Below are 22,238 nucleotides of genomic sequence, written 5' to 3'. Positions count from 1 at the left end.
CAGAATACATATTGACCTAAATTGATGAAGAAATTCGATTTTTTACCTTTTTTGGGAATGTTTTATAGCAGAAAGTAGAAAATATTGTTTTTTTTTCAAAATTGTCTGTCTTTTTTTACATAAAATAAAAACCGCTGAGGTGATCAAATACTACCAAAAGAAAGGCCTAGTATGGATTTGGAGGGGGAACCCCACACCATTTTTTTTTTTAATTTTGGTGCAGGGTTCCCCTTAACCACTTCAATACACTGTGTTGTATATACTACACTGCCTGCACTGACTGAACTAAATGAAGATAATAATAGAAATCTGACCTTCTGTCGAATGGTATTGGCTGTCCCGAAGAGGGGGGTTTGCAAGCAAACCAAACTAATGGCTCAGAACCTTCTTAATTGATACAGCTGCTGGCACTGATCACAGTCCCATAAGTATATAAAAACAAAATAAAATGCAGCGCTATATTAATATTACCAATATGACGATCCCATTGGTAATCTTAATATAGCGCGGCTTTTATTTCATTTTTAAGCAAAATAGGTAAATTTGAAGTTCTGGTGCGTGAAGAGAACTATGATTTAATTGATATTGCTGAATCTTGGCTTCATTCTTCACATGACTGGGCTATTAATATTCCTTGCTATGCTATGTTTCAGAAAGATAGGGTAAAATGGAGAGGTGGTGGTGTCTGTCTCTATGTGAGAAGTGATTTCAAAGTGAGTGGGAAAGAGGACCTAGTTTATGGAGAATGTGATGAGTCTGAAGCATTATGGGTGGAACTGCACATGATTGTGCGTACTACAAAAGTAATCAATGGAGATATCCATTACCATTTACCATCATATGAAAGCCCAATTTGTCTTGAAAAAAATGAGTTACAATTCACCTGGATGCACAAAGTAGTTGTGATAATTTGTACGGTTTTACTAACACATGTCATTGTTGCAGTAGGATTTGTAGTGTGCATAGAGCAGTGCACATGACCACAGCTAAAGTACGCTGCTTGTTCCAGAATATTGGAAGTTAAGAGAAAAATGTGAGGTTTATAAGCGCATAGCAGATGTTACAAGGAGGCAGAAAAACGCAGTAAGGAACAATTGCATGAAAAATATATTACAGGGCCCTTTTGTACTGGATGTGTGATGCCGCGTACACATGACCGGACTTTCCGTCAGAAAAGGTCTGATGGAATCATTCCGTCGGATATTACGTTCGTGTGGGCTTCATCTGACTTTTTTCTTCAGAAATTCAGACGGCCTAGAAATAGAACATGTTTCAAATCGGTCCGACTGACTCAATTTCTATCGGGAAAACCATTCGTCTGTATGCTGGTCCGACAGACCAAATACGACGCAAGGGCAGCTATTGGCTACTGGCTATTGAACTTCCTTTTCTAGTCCCGTCGTACGTCATCACGTTCAAAATGAATGGACTTTGGTCCATTCATGTGTGGAAAAGTCTGTTCGGTCAGAACTCCGTCGGAACTCCATCGGGAAGACCGTCTGACCTTTTCTGCCGGAAAGTCCGGTTGTGTGTATGCGGCATAGGGATTATTTTGGAAAATAGGCATATCATTTAGCATTACTTTAAAGGTTAAAAAATAATATCATATACAATTGCTACATAAGCCCTATTGTCCTTCTAAAGTGGAATTCCGCCCAATTTATTTATTTTTTTAAAGTCAGCAGCTACAAATACAGCAGCTGCTGACTTTTAAAATAAGTACACTTACCTGTCCAGGGCGCCCGTGATGTCGGCACCCGAAGCCGATCTGTCTCTCGGCTCCTGGGAGGAGGCACCACCATCTTCGGTAAGGGAATCAGGAAGTGAAGCCTTGCGACTGCACAGCCTTATTTTCTAATGCGCATGAGCGAGTCGTGCTGCACAATCCCACTGGTCCCTGCTGTCTTCTGGGACCTGTGTGTGTGTCACAGAAGCCAACGGGGGGGTGGAGGTGGTGCCAGATATGGCGTAGATACTGCAGGTATCTATGCTCGGAAGTGGGAGCCAATACCTGGATTAGACAGGTATCTGCTCCCCCTCCCCCCGAAAGGTGCCAAATTGACACCGGAGGGGGAGGGGGATTCCAAAAAGTGGGTAGAACTCTGCTTTAAGTTTAATAAAAAATTGCCTTTCCTTTTCAAAATCTAGCTGTTAAAATTTTCGAAAAAGTCAATGCAGTATGGCTCCTGGAGGCGTTCTGCACACAGTCGTTACCAAAAATTCTGGAAGAATCCTCTGCACACTGCTATGCACCGCTTCTAGCAAGCTTTGCACAAAAACATGGATTTTTAGTTCACATACAGTACATTGCAGTACATATTTAGGCTGGCCTACTACAACAAAGTAATCCATCTCTGGCCAGTTCCTACAAATTTCCATTAATGTAAAAGCCTATAAAAAGGCTTACCTGTAGCTACCCAGGTTTAGGAGATATCCCCTGTATTTGCATGTGCCAATGTCATTGGCGCATGTGCACTGAAGCAAACGGCACGTACGTGAGTGTGCCGTTACTGGCGGCTCGCACGCGCTGTGATTAGCCGGAGCCGCAATACCTGGTAGTAATCCCTGGGAGTGATGTCAGCTGATGGGACGGTGTACGGGCACAGCAGTGAGGGCTTTGATCTCAGGTGAGTATTACATAATGAGCTAGTATGCTATGCGTACTAGCTCGTTATGACCTTTGTCTTGCAGGTGTTAGTTTAGGTTTACAACCACTTTAAGTGGACATTTCTACGTGATATGCATATGAATATTTATGACATTGTTGGGTAATATAGAGGGGGATATTTCTATACGCCTAACACTGGAATTGCTTAGTAGTGCCATGTTTGAGCTGGAAAAAGGAACACAGTGTATGTTGGTTTGATATATAATTTATTGGAGAAGTTGGATGTACTTTTTTTTACATAGCTGTTTTATTATTGGTCCCCATGGTTTGTTTCATAGATTTATAGAAGATAGGTCAGCCTTACTGCTTAACGCTCACCTTACACATCTGCTCTAGCAAGATGAGAAGAATACAGTATAAGTAAATAATTACAAATCAAGTGATCTATGACCTGTACGGCTATGCTGTTGACTATTGGAGACTGGCTTTCTTTTAAGATAATTAAAGAGGAAATTCACCCTTATAATAAAAATTACAACAAAAGCACCTTTAGAAATGTTTAATAATGGTACCCTACAAGAAGATACCTATAGATAATTTATGGATTTTATGTATTTATTTACATTTTTTGGTTCTGCCTCCTTGAACATGTGACAGGAACCTTCCAGGATACATTTGTGGTGCCCTGGTTACATCATCAGTGCCCCACTCAACCAGGAAGTTTAAAAGCAGTAATTTAAAAAAAAGCTAAAATTATTTGCTTAAAATAGAGCTAAACTGTATCTGAGTACCAGAAACTGAAAACAAGATTTAATTAATTTTTAATATTCACAGCAAACTCACCCATCTATTCATATCTCTATGCTTTATTTTGTTTAGAAATCACTTTAAAGAGGGATTCCACCTAAAAAAAATTATTAAAAGCCAGCAGCTATAAATACTACAGCTGCTGACTTTTAATAAATGGACACTCACCTGTCCCGGGTTCCAGCGATGCCGGCAGCCGAGGCCGATCGCTCGGCTCTCGGCTCTCGGCTGCTGCCGTCACCATTCTAGGTGAGGGAATCAGGAAGTGAAGCGAATCGGCTTCACTTTCCGGTTCCCTACTGCGCATGTGCGAGTCGCGCAGCGCAATAGGAATTGTCCGCGCTGTCACTGGGACCCGTGTGTGTCCCAGCAGACAGCGCGGCAGGACAGGAAATGACATAGACTCCCACGGGAGTCTATGCCCGGAAGACCAATTTTGAGCTTTCAGCGCTGTCGCACTTTGAATGACAATTGCGCGGTCGTGCTACACTGTACCCAAATTACATTTTTATCATTTTTTTCTCACAAATAGAGCTTTCTTTTGGTGGTATTTGATCACCTCTGCGGTTTTTATTTTTTGCGCTATAAACAAAAATAGAGCGACAATTTTGAAAAAAATGCTATATTTTTTACTTTTTGCTATAATAAATATCCCCCAAAAATATATTTAAAAAAAACATTTTTTTACCACAGTTTAGGCCGATACCTATTCTTCTACATATTATTGGTAAAAAAAATCGCAGTTAGCGATTATTGATTGGTTTGCGCAAAAGTTATAGCGTTTAAAAAATAGAGGATAGATTTATAGCATTTTTATTAATATATTTTTTTACTAGTAATGGCGGCGATCATCGATTTTTATTGTGACTGTGATATTATGGTGGACACATCGGACATTTTAACTAACACATTTAAGATGATTCCATATCAACATACAGAGCTTGTCATCATAGGCTGATTTTAGTTATAGTTTCTATTTATTTGTACATGGCCGATCAATGGCCAATCAATATGTTACTTATAAATGCTGTGCTCTCTACTAAGTAACACAGCACAATTGCTATACTCTAGTGTTGCTCTTCTCTCTCTAGGAGGTAGAGCCTGTAACTGATTTCTAATTCCAGTTAATCAGCAAGGGTGCTTATTAAACTTTTTGATTTTTGTATAATTGGTTGAGTTAATATCCTCCTATTTTTTATGCCACTGGATCAACTTTCTATCCAGAACCACACGTTTTTAGCACAGATTCAGCATTATATTATAGAGTTACAGTTGGGAAAATAATTATTTGATCCCCTGCAGATTTTGTAAGTTTGCCCACTTGGAAAGAAATGAAGGGTCTATCATTATTATCATAGGTGTATTTTAAATGCTAGAAACAGAATATCAATCAGAAATCCAGAAAACAAACAAAAACTGATAAAACAAATGTTATAAATTAAGTTGCAGATCAGTAAGTAAAAAAAAGAATTTGATCCCCAAGCAAAACATGACTTAGTAGTTGGTGGAGAAAGCCTTATTGGCAAGCACAGAGGTCAGACGTTTCTTGTAGTTGGTGACCAGGTTTGCACACATCTCAGGAGGGATTTTATTCCACTCTTCTTTATAGATCTTCTCTAAATCCTTAAAGCAGAACTCCGGGATTTTCAAAAAATCCCCCATTTTTTATTTCCCCCACATAAAACACTAAACAGTTATTATATTTGTGAACTTTCTTACCGTTCAGTAGATATGACTGATTGAATTTTCAGGAAGTCAGTTTTTTTATTTAAAAAATGCAGCCTGTATTCTGCCCAAGAGGAACAGTGATTACATCATATCCTCTTCTCTCTCTCTAACTGTAATCAGACTACATTTCCCATGAATCCTTGGAATGGGAGTGAATGTGGGAGGTACGCTAGGCTTGTACATGTAAATGTGAACTCGCCCACTTCAACATAAATCACACCCCTCATTCTGCAGCCATAAAAGCCATACATAACACACAGTATGATAGGTTAGAGCCTTATAAATGCAAAGCATTTTAATATTAATATAATATTAATTTAATGCATTTAATAAATAACTTTAATTTAAATGAATACATTAAATGCATTTAATATAAATGTTCACCATTCCCGAATGTCAGGGACCACCTTGTCAGGGACCACCAGTGCCACTTGTCAGGGACCACCATTTCAGGGACCACCAGTGCCGCTTGTCAGGGACCACCATGTCAGGGGCCACCAGTGCCACTCATCAGGGTCCACCATGCCAGGGACAACCCATGACACTTGTCAGAGACCACCATGTCAGGGACCATCAGTGCCACTTGTCAGGGACCACCAGTGCCACTTGTCGGGGTCCACCATGACAGGGACCACCATGTCAGGGACCACCAGTGCTACTTGTTAGGGACCACTAGTGCACCACTCTTTTGTTGCCTTGGCGGTATGTTTTGGTCAATTGTCATGCTGGAAGACCCATCCATGACCCATCCTCAGTGTACTGGCTGATGGAAGAAGGATCACAACCAAGTTTTTACAATACATGGCCCCTCAATGTGGCAAAGTCAGCCTGTACCTTTAGCAAAGAAACAGCCCCAAAGCATAATGTTTACACCTCCATGCTTGACTGTGGGGATAGTGCTCTTAGGGTCATAGCCAGCATTTTTTCGAGTTGTTGCCAATGAGCTTAATTTTGGTCTCATCTGACCATAGCAATTTCTCCAAATCATTCCCTGAATCATTTAGATGTTTATTGGCATGACAGTACATGTGCCATCTTGAGGAGGGGGACTTGCCATGTTTGGAGGAAGAAAAGTGCTGTGATCCTAAGAACACCATCCCTACAATCAAACAAGGAGGTGGAAACATTATGCTTTGGGGCTGTTTCTCTCCTAAAAATTCAGACCAATATTGCCACACCACAGGTGGAAAGTACAAGTTTTTATAGTAATATATGAAAGCCTATCAAACACCAGTGGTCAACTAATCCATACTACAATAGCCATTTCCCCATTTTAATACCATTTTTTGTAGAATAAGTATATGGAATACCATTGTTAGTTAAATCCCTAATAAAATCCCACCCACCAGATCTCCTTAGGAAAGCTCCTAAATGTAAAATTAAAAACATACATTCATCATGGTGCCTTGTGTCAAAACTATAGTGTATGAGATAAAGTGTGCACATTAAAATCTCCCTTCAACAACTAAATTTGGCACTGAATTGTGTAATATGATATAAAACAAATGGATACACGGTCAAAAAAAAAAAAAAAAATTATATATATATATATATATATATATATATATATATATATATATATATATATATATATATATATATATATATATTAAATTGTCTCCACGGCTGCAGCAAAATTGTCCATAAAGTAATTGTATTAGATTTTATCAACTATACTATAAGGTTTAAGAGTATACTCATGAACCCTCATAAAATATGTGCTTCCCTTTGGTCCTCCTATCAATGGTAAGTAGTGACAGAAAAGATGAGATAGGAAAAAGTAAGATAAAATCAGATGTATTGCCAAAACAAAATTTCAATACTACTCTCCACAATATACAAAATAAAAAAATAAAAAAATGATGCATCACAAACACATTAATGGAACATAAATCATATTATATATCAAATGAATAATACGACTTCCCATCTTTAAAAAGGTTAAAAAGCACCCTGTTATAATAGACAGTGACCCATGACCACTTGGCTAATTAATTTCATTTCATTTTTAAATTTATGTCCTTAATAGCCCTTGGAAAAAAGCTTTCTCTAAATCTGTTTGTCCTCACCTTGATATTTCTAAAACGTCTACCAGACAGCAATAATTCAAATAAATGATGGCCAGGATGGGACAGATCACTTACTATTTTCTCTGCTCTACAAACAAAGGAGATAATAATGGTTAAGATGGTAATATAAATTTGGCAATGCAGTATGTGAGACCAAACAAGCCACTTGTTTCCACACACTAAATTGTGGGCGTAGTGGGATTCTTCAGGGGAATGAGCGGAAGTCACCTCAAACCTTCTTTACTACATTAATGATATACCATAAGCAATTGTTAACATGCCATCATTTATCACAAGTGTGCGTGCAATGTATCCAAATTACTGTATGTATCTATTAGAAAAAATGCCTGTATTCACTACTGTCCCTAATTTTGTAAAAAATCTAAGGTTGCCAAAAAGTCACCAACATCCTTTACTACACTCGAAAAAGGAAAAAGAACAAGATGGACTTTTAAAGTGCCAACAAGAACTCACAAGTAAAATCAATACATTTTATTATTCCAAATTGTTCATAAAAAAACAAAGACCATAAATCATCCGTCCTTCCAGTACCTCCCGCAGAATGACAGACACCCGAAACATCATTTAGGTAAGTAATTCACATTTAAATTTAAAGATATAAGTTCTTGTTGGCACTTTAAAAGACCAGCTTGTTTTTTTTCCTTTTTCAGTACCGTCACGCCTATCCCTAGTGTTGATGGTCAGGCACTATAGCTGGCTGTGTTCTTCACCTATAGCAGCCCCCTTTCCCATAAGTCAAGCAGGCCTTCCAGTATGTGGTTGCCCCCAGGTCTTATACATAAAGTTATAGTGCCTGGCTATTACACCAGGGTAGACAGGAGCTAAGCACAGCAAACAGGTACTTGTGGTTGGCAGACAGGCAGAGTGGTCCCAGTCTGGGTTCAGGGCAGACAACTTTCAAAGAGAAGTCAGCATCAAATCCGTGGTCAGAAGGCATCAAGTTTGAGTGGAAGACAGCACTAGACTGGTGCCACACAAGGCTGTCTAGCAGCAAGTTACTGTGTGGAGTGTATATAAGGAATTGCTTTCAAGGGGTTGTATCCCAATTGTAGGTTATAGGTGATAGACTCCATTAGGTTCTAGGGCTGCTACATTTCTGATAACGACAATGAAGGTATTACCACGGTGAACACTAGGGTAATTGGAGAGGCACAACCGATGTCCAAAGAAAGGTCTCACTTGATGAATTGTATAGTCGTTTATTGAAGATAAAAGTAAACAAGTAGAGCCAACATGTTTCAGAGAATTGCCTCCCACTTCTTCAGGGTGAGTATATAGAGAAAAAGATACATGGTAAAAACCCATCGCCATTCCATGGAATTTGTACAAAGCGTAAAGCAAAAATCTGTGGTATTAAATATAGTTTCAAGATAAATGGGAATCCCCATTTCGTTTCTGATATCATACTGTGAATGGTATAGAAAATGAAAACATATCCACATTGAATTTTAAATGAAACTATAAAGACTATTTTTTGGATATCGGACACTCCTCTTCAATCACCCAAGTGGTCAAAAGGCAGATTTAGTTCAGAAAGTAGTCCAAAGTCCAATCTGAGGTCAATAACAAGCAAATCCAAACTACGTGGTAGGGTGGGAATCAGGTGAAGGTAAAGGTCAAGGCATGGGAGCAAGGCATGCTAACAGGGAGCTGTTGCAAACACTATCACAAGCATGACATTAAAGCAGGGGTCTCAAACTGGTGGCCCTCCAGCTGTTGCAGAACTACAATTCCCAGGAGGTATTGCAAGGCTGACAGTTACAAGCGACTCCCATAGGCGGAGGCAGGATGGAACTTGTAGTTCTGCAACAGCTGGAGGGCTGCCAGTTTGAGACCCCTGCATTAAAGGTTTGGCAGGCTTAAAGAAGGTTTGGTCTCCACCCAGAGACTATGTCAACACCAACCACCCTGCACGCGGACAGTCAGACAGGGATAGTGCAGCTCAGCCAAAACCAGGATGTTGGAATGAGACCAGCAGCTGTCAAGGAACAGAAGCATTACACAATCCTGACAACTATTCATAAAAACTCAAATGGAGTCATAAGGGTTTATCTCTCACAAGTCCCTTATATACAAATGATGATTGCAGATAATTGAAGAACTCTGGTCGGCCGCACTCCAAGATAAATTCAAATGCCTTTTATTCGTGAAGCAGACAAAAAGTGGGTCACAGCAAAGCAACAATAGCTAACGCGTTTCACACTACCAAGAGTGCTTATACATAGCTAACAAACATGGAAACATATGACAAATAAATATAATTCATAGTTAAACACACATTGAATTGGTTAATTGATAAATTAGCTGAACAGCCTATTCAACTAAGGAGCCAGCGTGACTCTGTCAAACACATAGCTCTAACCCTCAACAAGTGTCACTGAAAACCCAATATTTGTTCCATGTCTGTATGGTGTGCGTAAGCAAAAAAGAAAAAAAGTGTATATATATATATATATATATATATATATATATATATATATATATATATATATATATAAATAAATAACAAATGTGCATCTAAAATGAAAACAAGAGATTGGAGTGGATGAATAAGTGAATAGAGTACGTGAAAAACACAAATGACATTATAATATGTGTACGGAAAACACTAAGCATACATTAGGTGACTGCATATATGATCAAAGTAAAAAAGTGCATAAAAAAGATGATTACAAATCATTTATAATGTGCAAAACAGTCAAAAAATGTGCCCAGTAATAATATAATATAATATATAATAATAATAATAATATACTTTTTTGCTTACACACACCATACAGACATGGAACAAATATTGGGCTTTCAGTGACACATGTTGAGGGTTAGAGCTATGTGTTTGACGGTGTCACACAGGCTCCTTAGTTGAATAGGCTGTTCAGCTAATTTATCAATTAACCAATTCAATGTGTGTTTAACTATGAATTATATTTATTTGTCATTCATATGTTTCCATGTTTGTTAGCTATGAGTAAGCACTCTTGGTAGTGTGAAATGTGTTAGTATTGTTGCTTTGCTGTGACCCACATTTGTGTGATTCTGCTTCACGAATAAAAGGCATTTGAATTTATCTTGGAGTGCGGCCGTCCAGAGTTCTTCAATTATCGGCACCAAGTATATGCCGTGCCTGCGCCTGGGCTTCTCCATTCCTGAAGGGGATGTTGTCTTGGATTTGTGGACTTACCTGGAGTGGTGTTTCTCTCACATACAAATGATGATGATATCTATGTCCATGGTCTCTCACATTATTTCTGTTGTTCACAACCAATACGTAAAAAAAAAAAACACATTGAAAGCACTACTGAATGCAATGACTATTAGCCTTATCGAAGTTAAATCAAGCTGAAAAATGAATGGAAATTATTGGAATAAAGATAATGAAATGCTTACATCTTCATAAATGCACAACTTTTTCTACTTAGGTCAGACAGTCCTATTTTTTTTTTTTAACTCAACCTTAATGGTATGGCATGGCATTTCCTGGCATGGTATACATCCAAATATAGCAATAGTTAAAGGTATCTGAGCTAAATGTAAATAATCTGCAGGAGGTGACAAAGCTGTCTTTGAGATTTTAAAATGTTAGGTATTTTAGCTATAAATATATTCAAATACAGTGGGGAGAACAAGTATTTGACACACTGCAAATTATGCAGGTTTTCCTACTTACAAAGCATGGCATTCAACTGTGAGAGACGGAATCTAAAACAAAAACCCAGAAAATCACATTGTATGATTTTTAAGTAAATAATTTGCATTTTATTGCATGACATAAGTATTTGATACATCAGAAAAGCAGCACTTAATATTTGGTACAGAAACCTTTGTTATAAATTACAGAGATCATATGTTTCCTGTAGTTCTTGACCAGGTTTGCACACACTGCAGCAGGGATTTTGGCCCACTCCTCCATACAGACCTTCCCCAGATCCTTCGGGTTTCGGTGTTGTCGCTGTGCAATATGGACTTTCAGCTCCCTCCAAAGATTTTCTGTTGGGTTCAGGTCTGGAGACTGGATAGGCCACTCCAGGACCTTGAGATGCTTCTTACAGTGCCACTCCTTAGTTGCCCTGGCTGTGTGTTTTGGGTCATTGTCATGCTGGAAGACATAGCCACGACCCATCTTCAATGCTCTTACTGAGGGAAGGAGGTTGTTGGCCAAGATCTCGCGATACATAACCCCATCCATCCTTCCCTCAATACGGTGCAGTCGCCCTGCCCCCTTTGCAGAAAATCAGCCCCAAAGACTGATGTTTCCACCTCCATGCTTCACAGTTGGGATGGTGTTTTTGGGGTTGTGGAGTTTAGACCAAAAAGCTTTATTTTTGTCTCATCAGACCACATGACCTTCTCTCATTCCTCCTCTGGATCATCCAGATGATCATTGGCAAACTTCACATGGGCCTGGACATGCGCTGGCTTGAGCAGGGGGACCTTGCATGAGCTGCAGGATTTTAATCAATGACGCCATAGTGTGTTACTAATGGTTTTCTTTGGGACTGTGGTCCCAGCTCACTTCAGGTCATTGACCAGGTCCTGCTGTGTAGTTTTGGGCTGATCTCTCACCTTCCTCATGATCATTGATGCCCCACAAGGTGAGATCTTGCATGGAGCCCCAGACCAAGGGAGATTGACCGTCGTCTTGAACTTTTTTACATTTTCTAATCATTGTGCCAACAGTTGTAGCCTTCTCACCAAGCTGCTGGCCTATTGTCCTGTAGCCCATCCCAGCCTTGTGCAGGTCTACAATTTTATCCTTGATGTTCTTACACAGCTCTCTGGTCTTGGCCATTGTGGAGAGGTTGGAGTCTGTTTGATTGAGTGTGTAAAAAGGTGTCTTTTATACAGGTAATCAGTTCAAACAGGTGCAGTTGATACAGGTAATGAGTGGAGAACAGGAGGGCTTCTTAAATGGAATGCTCTACCAACCAACATCCGCTTGGAAGGAAACCACCTGGCCTTTAGGAAAAAACGTAAGACCTTCCTCTTCTAGAGGATGGACAACCTAGCTCCTCACAGCGCCTTGAAGTGATTCGGTTTGCGTTGTGCGCTATACAAATATTTCATTCATTCATTCATTAAAGAAAAAATAACAGATCTGTGAGAGCCGAAATTCTTATTAGTTGGTAGGTGATCAAATACTCATGTCATGCAATAGCATGCAAATTATTATTTTTTTAAATCATACAATGTGATTTTCTGGATTTTTATTTTAGATTCTGTCTCTCACAGTTAAAGAGTACCAATGATAGAAACTATAGACCTCTACATGCTTTGTAAGTAGAAAAACCTGGAAAATCGGCAGTGTATCAAATACTTGTTCTCCCCACTGTATATGTCTGGGAAGGTTTTCGTGCACACAGGTCATGGTAGAGCTAGCACTAGTTAGCCACATTTAATTGGACTTGTTGACAAGTCCAGTTAAATCTTTTGAACTAATACAAGCTATCACAAATACCTGTTTTATATAAGGTTTATTGATCCTTCAAGACTAAATGTATATTAGCTTGAAGACTTGCTAGTGATGTACAGATACAAATTGCCAAACACCAGCTTTTTTATTCTCTAAACACATTGTACTTCATCTGTGCATGCCGTTATAAATCTTATCTGTATCTTAGAAAAAAAGACAGTACAATTAACTGGTATTTAAATCTCATTTCACATAGCTCTCTGTTCGCCTTGCATGTATTCTATCGAATATATGTCTGGCTGGCTGGATCACAATTAATGGTCAGTATTTTAAAAAGATGCTGCGACGTCTCATACTAATGAGGTGACCCTGCAGTTAATCAGGGTAATATATTCTCATATGTCTATATTTTAATGAAACAATATGTATAATACGAAAAGAGTGCTGTTTCTACTGAGGGTTCCATGTAGGATTACTGCAATTTTATTTAACAAATTGCTCTATTCAAGCATGATTTATTTTTCAATTTTTTGTAAAGAATAATTATCAAGAGTAATTACAGTACATACATGACATTTTAAGGGCAGGACCAAAAAAGACATTTACCCTGGGCCCACCAAGGAAAAGGGTCCACCATCAGTCCATTGATAGAGGGCTTTGAATGCCAAGAGCGTTACAATTCCTTTCACCTCTGATTATAACGGAAAAGTCTACCCTATTAAAGAAACTATTTGGCCATCATGAACAGAAGCAGTATATGATAAATGCATGATGTATTAGGTATTTATACCAAGAACCCAGTGCTTGAAATTTTCAACACCAAGAAAGTGAAAAAAATAAAAGGAAGCCCTCCAGCTTAACTTTAATGTAACTCTATTACTAATCTTAACACTTATGCCGCATACAAGTGACCGGACAGAAAAGGTCAGACAGAATCATTTCATCGGATATTCCAATCGTGTGTGGGCTTCAGTGGACTTTTTTTTTTTCAAAAAGTCTGAGGGACCTAGAAATAGAACATGTTTTAAATCTTTCCGATGGAATCAATTCCTATCGGGAAAACCGTTCATCTGTATGCTGGTCTGACGGACCAAATATGACGCAAGGGCGGCTATTGGCTACTGGCTATTGAACTTCCTTTTCTAGTCCCGTTGTACATCTTCGCGTTCAAAACGAACTGACTTTGGTGTGAGCGTGCGTAGGCAAGTCCATTCAGTCGGAACTCCCTCGGAAACTCCATCGGAAAGACCGTCAGAGTTTATTCTAAAGGAAAGTCCAATCGTGTGTATGCGGCATTACTGCACACTGTGGTGCATTGTAATCCTTAAATAACCCTAAACATAACCTCCTTTAGCTTGATAATAACATTAATGTAAACTGTATGTAAATCCAGTCGCTAAAATCTTACTTTAACCTTATAAAAACCCCAAACTTATCACATAAGCCTTAAGCTTAACCAAGCCTTAATAATAAGTCCTAAAATTCTAGGCGTGCCCTGAAAGTATCCAATGATACCAGTCTCACACACTGAAGCTAAGAGCACCACCAAAAAGCCAGCATCGGGCGCAGAAGTTTTTTTTTTTAAAGGCAAATATGATGATTCACTCAGCAATGGAATTTGTACCTTGAAAGGCAATTTTCTTCAGATCTTAGTGAATGTAGTGAAATGTTTGAGTATTCCACACCTCCCCTCTTCTTTCCAGGTTCTTAAAAAAAATAAAAATATATTAAAAAGACAAACCCCAGACTAATAATTGGGCTGGAAAGAGTGAAATGTTGCAGTTTGCCTGGCTACACCAATTCTATAGGGGATCCAGTTGTATTACAATGGCCCCTGCAGGGGCTGCTGTGCTATCTTCCAGCACTTACATTTATGTTGATTACTCCTGTGTAGTTGTCGGCTTCACCAGCTCTCTCAGTGCGAATGCAGCCCTTGTGTGGAATGACATAAGTAACTGTAGAACCCCCGACACGTTTCGTCACAAGACGTCCTCAGGGAGCGATACAGACACTGCTTTGCCCACTACTCATATACGGCTTTTAACCCTTTATTTCTCTATTACCAGACCTTACAGTGCACCTCCCTGTCTCTCAAATGCTAGCACTATATTACAGTGACTCACATGCTATATCGACACGCCCTGCTTTTATCCCTAAGTGCCTCTGTATTTCTCATTATCTTTTGGGTGATTAAAAGAGAGCAGAGGGATTGTGTGATGTGCTAGTCCTGTACCTGTATTTTCTATTTTCAGATAGATTTCCAAGGTACACGCTGCCATGTCGCAGTTCACCAGTGGCACTAAATTGAAAATGTCCAGGTGCTTGCAAAGCAGTGCAAGCCTGTCATGTATACTGGTTACATGAACAGAGACGTTTTTGAACTATCAGTGCGGTATTGCTATGTTGAGAATCACATGAAACAAGTCAAATTCTAGAAATGGTGCTCGTTACTGTTTTTGCATTGTAGGTGATAGAATGGGTATCAGGTTACAATTCTATCTATTTCCAGAAAACTGTGTGTGGTTGGTGTGTAGGTTACATAAGCATTATTAGTCTGATTTCAAGCCTCGTACACACGATCGGACTTTACGGCGGGAAATGTGTGATGACAGGCTGTTGGCGGTAAATCAGACCCTGTGTATGCTCCATCGGACAATTGTTGTTGGATTTTCCACGGACAAATGTTGGCTGGCAGGTTTTTAAATTGTCCGCGGACAAATGTGTGTTCTCGGATTTTTCGAGCGTGTGTACACAAGTCCGTCGGACAAAAGTCCAAAGTACAAACACGCATGCTCGGAAGTAGGGATGAGCTTCGTGTTCGAGTCGAACGTACGTTCGACTCGAACATTGGCTGTTCGTGCGTTCGGCGAATTCCGAACGTTTTGGCCGTTCGCGTCAAAATTCGAGTGACGCGCGCGCGGACCACAATGCACTGCGTTGGCGCAGTGCATTGCTGCCCGATGATTGGCCAAGCATGCACTGTGACCCCGCATGCTTGGCCAATCGCAGTGCCGGCAGAGAGGAGAGCCATGATTGGCCACAGGCATCCTGCCTGTGGCCAATCATAGCTCAGGCTGTGTAGTGCACGCCCCACACTATATAAGGCCACCTTTAAGGCGGCCTCCTGTAGTGTGTTACTTTGCATCTGAAGCAGTGGGTGTTCTGTGTACCTTCAACACAGTACACACCAATCGTTTTTGGCTGATTTCCTATCTTGCTGCTGTGTAGTGGTTGTTGTCTGTGCCCTGACTGCAGTATACACCACTATATTCACCTCACCTATATAGCTAGTGATCTAGCTTTAACCACTAAACAACTGCCCATTGCCGATTAACGGCTTCAGGGTGGTTGTTTAACTCAGAGAGGCCGTTAATTAACGGCCTCCCAGAATTCTGCTCTCACGTGCCCCGAGGTGTGCGCACTCGAGAGCATCCGTGACCGCCGGGTCCATAGGACCCGGCGCATCACGGTAAACGGCCGCTCATAGCGGCCGTTTACCACGTGATTGCTCCGTCAAATGACGGAGTGATCACTTGGAAACAAACCGGCGTCATGTTATGACGCCTGTTCCTCCCTCCCCTTTCTGTACCGATTGGTACAGCGGAGGGGAAAGAGATCGGTGTCAGCAGCGATGTGGGCTGCATCTGCAGTGCCCACATCGCTGCTCACCGAATTTAACCCCTCAATTCCCTGCCAATACTCTGCAATACCAGTGCATACTCTGCAGTACCCTGCCATTGCTCTGCAGTACCCCGCCATTACTCTGCAGTGCAGTACCCTGCCATTACTCTGCAGTACCCCGCCATTACTCTGCAGTACCCCACCATTACTCTGCAGTGCAGTACCCTGCCATTACTCTGCAGTGCAGTACCCTGCCATTACTCTGCAGTACCCTGCCATTACTCTGCAGTACCCCGCCATTACTCTGCAGTACCCCCCATTACTCTGCAGTAACCCCCATTACTCTGCAGTACCCCCCAATACTCTGCAGTACCCGCCATTACTCTGCAGTACCCCCAATAATCTGCAGTACCCTGCTATTACTCTGTAGTACCCCGCCAATACCCCGCCAATACTCTGTAATACCCTGCCATAAATTGCCATACCCAGCCATACTCAGAGATACCCAGCCATACTCGGTGATACCCTGAAATACCCAGCCATAGACGCTCCCCACCCCTCACCGCCCTCCGGTGCTTCTATCAACTCGCCAGTACAATCAAAGCCAGAATCTTTTTTTTATTTTTTATTTCAGGCTTCCCAGCCTAGAGGTGAGATGTGGGGTCATATTGACCCCCCAGATTTCACTGTAAAGAGGACCTGTCACCCCATATTCCTATTACAAGGGATGTTTACATTTCTTGTAATAGGAATAAAAGTGATCAAAAATATATTTTTGGGAAAAAAAATGTCAAACTAAAATAAATAAAGTAAAATGAACAATAAAAAAATAAAATAAAAATTAAAGCGCCCATGTCCCCATGTGCTCGCATGAGCCACACATGTGAGGTATCGCCGAGAATGTTAGAGCGAGAGCAATAATTCTAGTCCTAGACCTCCTCTGCAACTCAAAACATGTAACCAGTAAAAAAATATTTAAAGCGTCGCCTATGGGGATTTTTTAAGTAGCGACGTTTGGCGCCATTCCACGGGCATGTGCAATTTTGAAGAGTGACATGTTTGATATCTATTTACTCAGCATAACTTCATCTTTCACTTTATGCAAACATTGGGCTAACAAGTGGTTAATAATAGAGCTTGCAGTCAGTAGTGTTAGGAGATAGTGCGTGCTGTCTGCGTGCTCTGTACCCAGTACATACCGCTATAATATAGGGCAGGCCCCTACTTTCAAACATCCAACTTACAAACATCTCCTACTTGCAAACGCAAGGAGACAGCAGCGAGTGAGATGAAAAAAGATGGACGACAAAACAAATTATAAAGGGGTGATAACCCTTCCCTATGTTTTCCAAAAAGCTTAAAGATATTTTTTTTGACTGGAGCTACACTTCAAAAATGTACCGGTTGAAAATGACAAACAGATTCAACTTAACACAACAAACCTACACAGTCCCTGTCTTGTTTGCACCGCCTGTATACTGCTGTTCTGAGTATATAGGGCCTGGGGGCCACACGCATTTCCTTTTTTTAATATGGGTACAGGGTTCCCCTTAATATGTGTACAAGACCCAAATAGGCTGGTAATGGGCAGGGAGGGCTACCCATGCCATTTTTCTGAATGATTTTCAACCATATTGCAGGAACCAGATATAACATTAAAACCGCAAGCAGTTTTAAATGGTGTTATTTCCGTTTAATGTCATTTTGTGCAGGGACTGTTCTAAACATGGGAAACACGTGGCACTTCACAGGCATACTATAGACACCCCCCAGGCACCATATTTAAAGGAATATTTCACTTTTTTTTTTTCACTTTAATCGTCATTAAAATCAGTGCTCCCGCCAAAACGGTAGTTTTTAAAACTTTTTTTTGCAGTGACCCATGTCCCCTGAGGCAGGAGGCAGGTCGCCAAACCCTTTTTAGGACACTATCTTGCATATTAGCCGTTAAAATTAGCACTTTCCAATTCGAACGTTCGAGTCCCATAGACTTCAATGGGGTTCTAACGTTCGTACCGAACGCGGGGGTCGTTCGCAAGTTCTGGTGCGAACCGAACCGGGGGGTGTTCGGCTCATCCCTACTCGGAAGCAAGGACGAGCCAGAAGAGGTCGGTCTTGTAAACTAGTGTAATGGAGAATTAACATTCATGACGTGTCAAATTATGAAATCTCCAAATGCAGCGCACAATTCTCTTCTTCTTTAATGGGATAATAATGAAGCTGCTTTGCTGGTGATACTGATGGAGTTATTGCAAACTAATTTTTAAAGGCTTTTCTTTTCTAGTGATATCAATAATAATATTATTATGCTTTTTTTTTTATTTGGGCAAGTTACCACAACACCATTATCCCGTAGTTTTTAAGATCAAAGATACAACTATGTTGGTGTCCCTTGTTAATTTTACATTGTATTTTTTTCAAAAAAGTAACTGCCTACTCCCAAACTGTCATTTGAAGTAAAACACATAGCCAAGTATTTTTCTACACAATTTTTTTATCGTGCATTAAAAAAAGAAAACAAATAAAATTAGACATGCTATCTGCCAATAGAACTTAACCAAAAAGTGCATTCTATGCATCCAAAAATATAGAAAATATAACAAATCAAATCATTATTCAACCAAAAAAATTATGTCAAAGCAATAACTCCAAGGTCAATAATAAATAACACGTTATCTCCTCCGATTCCACAACATGTCTGGTTGACGAACGGCCGTTCAGAAAATTGCAAAATGAAAAGTGCGAAATGAAAAGCGCGAATCAACACTCACCAAACTTCTACTAATGTGAAATTAGCAGAAGGAGCCCAAAGGGCGGCGCTAAAGAGCTGAAAAACAACATGGTACGTCTAGTACGTCGCTACATTCGTAATTGTTGGCCAACAATTGTGTGGCTGTGTGTATCCAAGACATGTTTGGGCCAACGCCCTTCATACAAAATTCCACAGTTTTGTTGGCCAACAATCCGATCGTGTGTACGAGGCTTAAGAGTTAAAATTCATACTGTGAAGTCACAATCAATAGGGTTGATTTACCAAGGGTAAGTAAGCTGCTCACTTTGTAAGGGAAGTTGATGTTTTGCGAGGAAATATTCCACAGAGCTTAGTGAGCATGTTGCACAGTTAGCATCCTATTTGCCTTTAGTAAATCAACCAAGTGAGTCATAACTGGGAGAAAGGGGATGCCAATGAAATCCAATCATTTGCTTGTTTTGCACAAATCTTTTTAAGTGAATTTGATAAATATTGTTCAGGTCAGAAGCTGTTGAATCTTTGACAATCAGAAGAAAGTGGTTGTACATCTCAGACATGAAATAGGAAAAAAGCATATCCCTTTATAGTGTGTACTTGTCTCAATCCAGAGCAATAAGTGCAATTTATGTCTGCTCCCCTGTTCCTCTTATAACCATGTGAGTCACTTCTGACATGTTTTTTGGATACCAAGAGGTAAAAAGATGACAGGGGAGGGAGCTCCAGGACACCTGTGATTGACAGCCTCAGATGTGTTCCTGTTTGCTATGTGAAGTGAAGTGTGTCCCTTCCCTCCAATCAGCACTCAGAAATCTCCTCACTGAGCTCTGCAGTGTATAATGTCAGCTCTGTGCCCCTAGCTTCTGAAAACTCAGACCAGCTTTATAAATTCCGGACTTTCAATGGATGTAGAGAAGAGGAGACTGCAGATAAATAGGTACAACTTATGGTATGTTGGAGGATTTGTTTAATCTCTGTGTACCACTGGAGACCAGTCCCTTCACTGGACAAATGTAAGGGCTTACAACCACTTTCAATTTAACCACGTCAGCTCTGGAAGATTTACCACCCTCTTCAAGACCAGGTTATTTTTTGCGATGCTGCACTGCATCACTTCAACTGACAATTGCGCAGTTGTGCGATGCTGTACCCAAATAAAATATATGTCCTTTTTTCCACAAATAGAGCTTACGGTTGGTGGTATTTGATCACCTCTGCGGTTTTAATTTTTTGAGTAAAAAAAAGACCGACAATTTTGAAAATAAACTATATTTTTTCATTTCTGCTACAAAACCCATCCAATAAAATAATGTAAAAAATCTAATTTTTTTCATCAATATGTATTTTGCTACATATTTTTGGTAAAAAAAATCCCAATAAGTATATATTGATTGGTTTGCACAAACGTTATAGTGTCTGCAAGCTATGGGATACATTTATAGAATTTTCATTACTTTATTTATTTTTTACTAGTAGTGGAGGCAATCAGCGACTTATAGCAGAACTGCGATATTGCAGTGGACAATTGGGACACTAACTGAAACTTTTTGGGGACCACTGACACTAATACAGTGATCAGTGCTAAAAATATGCACTGTCACTGTACTAATGACACTGGCTGTGAAGGGGTTGACATCAGGGGCGATCAAAGGGTTAAATGTGTTCCTAGCTGGTGTTTTACTAAACTGTGGGAGATGCTTGTACTAGGGGAAGGCATAGATCCGTGTTCCTGCTTAAGAAGAAACACAGGATCAGTGCCTTCCCCACTGACAAAATGGCAATCTGCCTTGTTTACATAGGCTGACTACCATTTTGGCTGTGTAATTAACAATTGGCGGGTACCGGTGGACACCAAGTCCGCAGTGTCCGCTGATCGGCTCCCGTTGTGAGCAATCAGAGTGGGAGAGGGTTGCTAGCAGTGTGCCTGCATGCCCCCAGCCTGGTAGTGCTACTGGGTACGTGATCCAGTGCAGGAGAGCCGCCTTGCTGCTGTATATGATCATTTCTATCCAATGACAGTTGACTGAGGATTTAATAAGTTGCCTGCCAGTGAACAAAAAAAAAGAAAAAAAGAACATAACTGTTTCTAATAAAAAATAAAGAGGGAGTGGGCCTCTGGCAGTGCGCCTGCATGCCCCAACCTGGAAGTACTACTAGGTACATGATCCAGTGCAGGAGAGCTGCCTATCTGCTATACACTGCATTTATTGGCGTATAACACTCACTTTTTCATCATGAAAATTGGGTTGCAAATAGCGTGTGCGTGTTATATGCCAATACTACAATTTTAGCTGCCTCGGGGGGGACAGGGAGGGGGGCAGGACGAGCACCGTCAGATTACATACAGTGAGAATCTCCTGTTTACTTGGCGGCCTCTGTAATAGGAAGTCCTGTCCCCTGGGCCACTATTAGACCACTGTTCTGTCTTTCATAGGACATTCTCACTGTATGTAATCTGTGGGCGCTCATCCCCCCCCCCCCCCCCCCCGTCCCTTCTAGGCTGCAGATGGGCATCGATCAGGCTGCACTGATGGCAATGGTGAGGCTGCTGCACTGATGGCAATGGTGAGGCTGCTGCACTGATGGCAATGGTGAGGCTGCTGCATTGATGGCAATGGTGAAGCTGCTGCATTGATGGCAATGGTGAGGTTACTGCATTGATGGCAATGGTGAGGTTGCTGCATTGATGGCAATGGTGAGGCTGCTGCATTGATGGCAATGGTGAGGTTGCTGCATTGATGGCAATGGTGAGGTTGCTGCATTGATGGCAATGGTGAGGCTGCTGCATTGATGGCAATGGTGAGGTTGCTGCATTGAGGCAATGGTGAGGTTGCTGCATTGATGGCAATGGTGAGGTTGCTGCATTGATGGCAATTGTGAGGCTGCTGCATTGATGGAAGTGGTGAGGCTGCTGCATTGATGGCAATGGTGAGGCTGCTGCATTGATGGCAGTGGTGAGGCTGCTGCATTGATGGCAATGGTGAGGCTGCTGCATTGATGGCAATGGTGAGGCTGCTGCATTGATGGCAATGGTGGGGCTGCTGCATTGAAGCAATGGTGAGGTTGCTGCATTGATGGCAATGGTGAGGTTGCTGCATTGATGGCAATGGTGAGGCTGCTGCATTGGGGCAGTGGTGAGGCTGCTGCATTGATGGCAGTGGTGAGGCTGCTGCATTGATGGCAGTGGTGAGGCTGCTGCATTGATGGCAATGGTGAGGCTGCTGC

Source organism: Lithobates pipiens, unplaced genomic scaffold, assembly GCF_037356315.1.
Source record: "Lithobates pipiens isolate NorthernLeopardFrog02 unplaced genomic scaffold, aLitPip1_a1.2 Scaffold_8, whole genome shotgun sequence".
Lineage (NCBI taxonomy): Eukaryota > Metazoa > Chordata > Amphibia > Anura > Ranidae > Lithobates > Lithobates pipiens.
The sequence above is the reverse complement of the archived record's forward strand: the minus strand, read 5'-3'. Positions refer to the sequence as shown.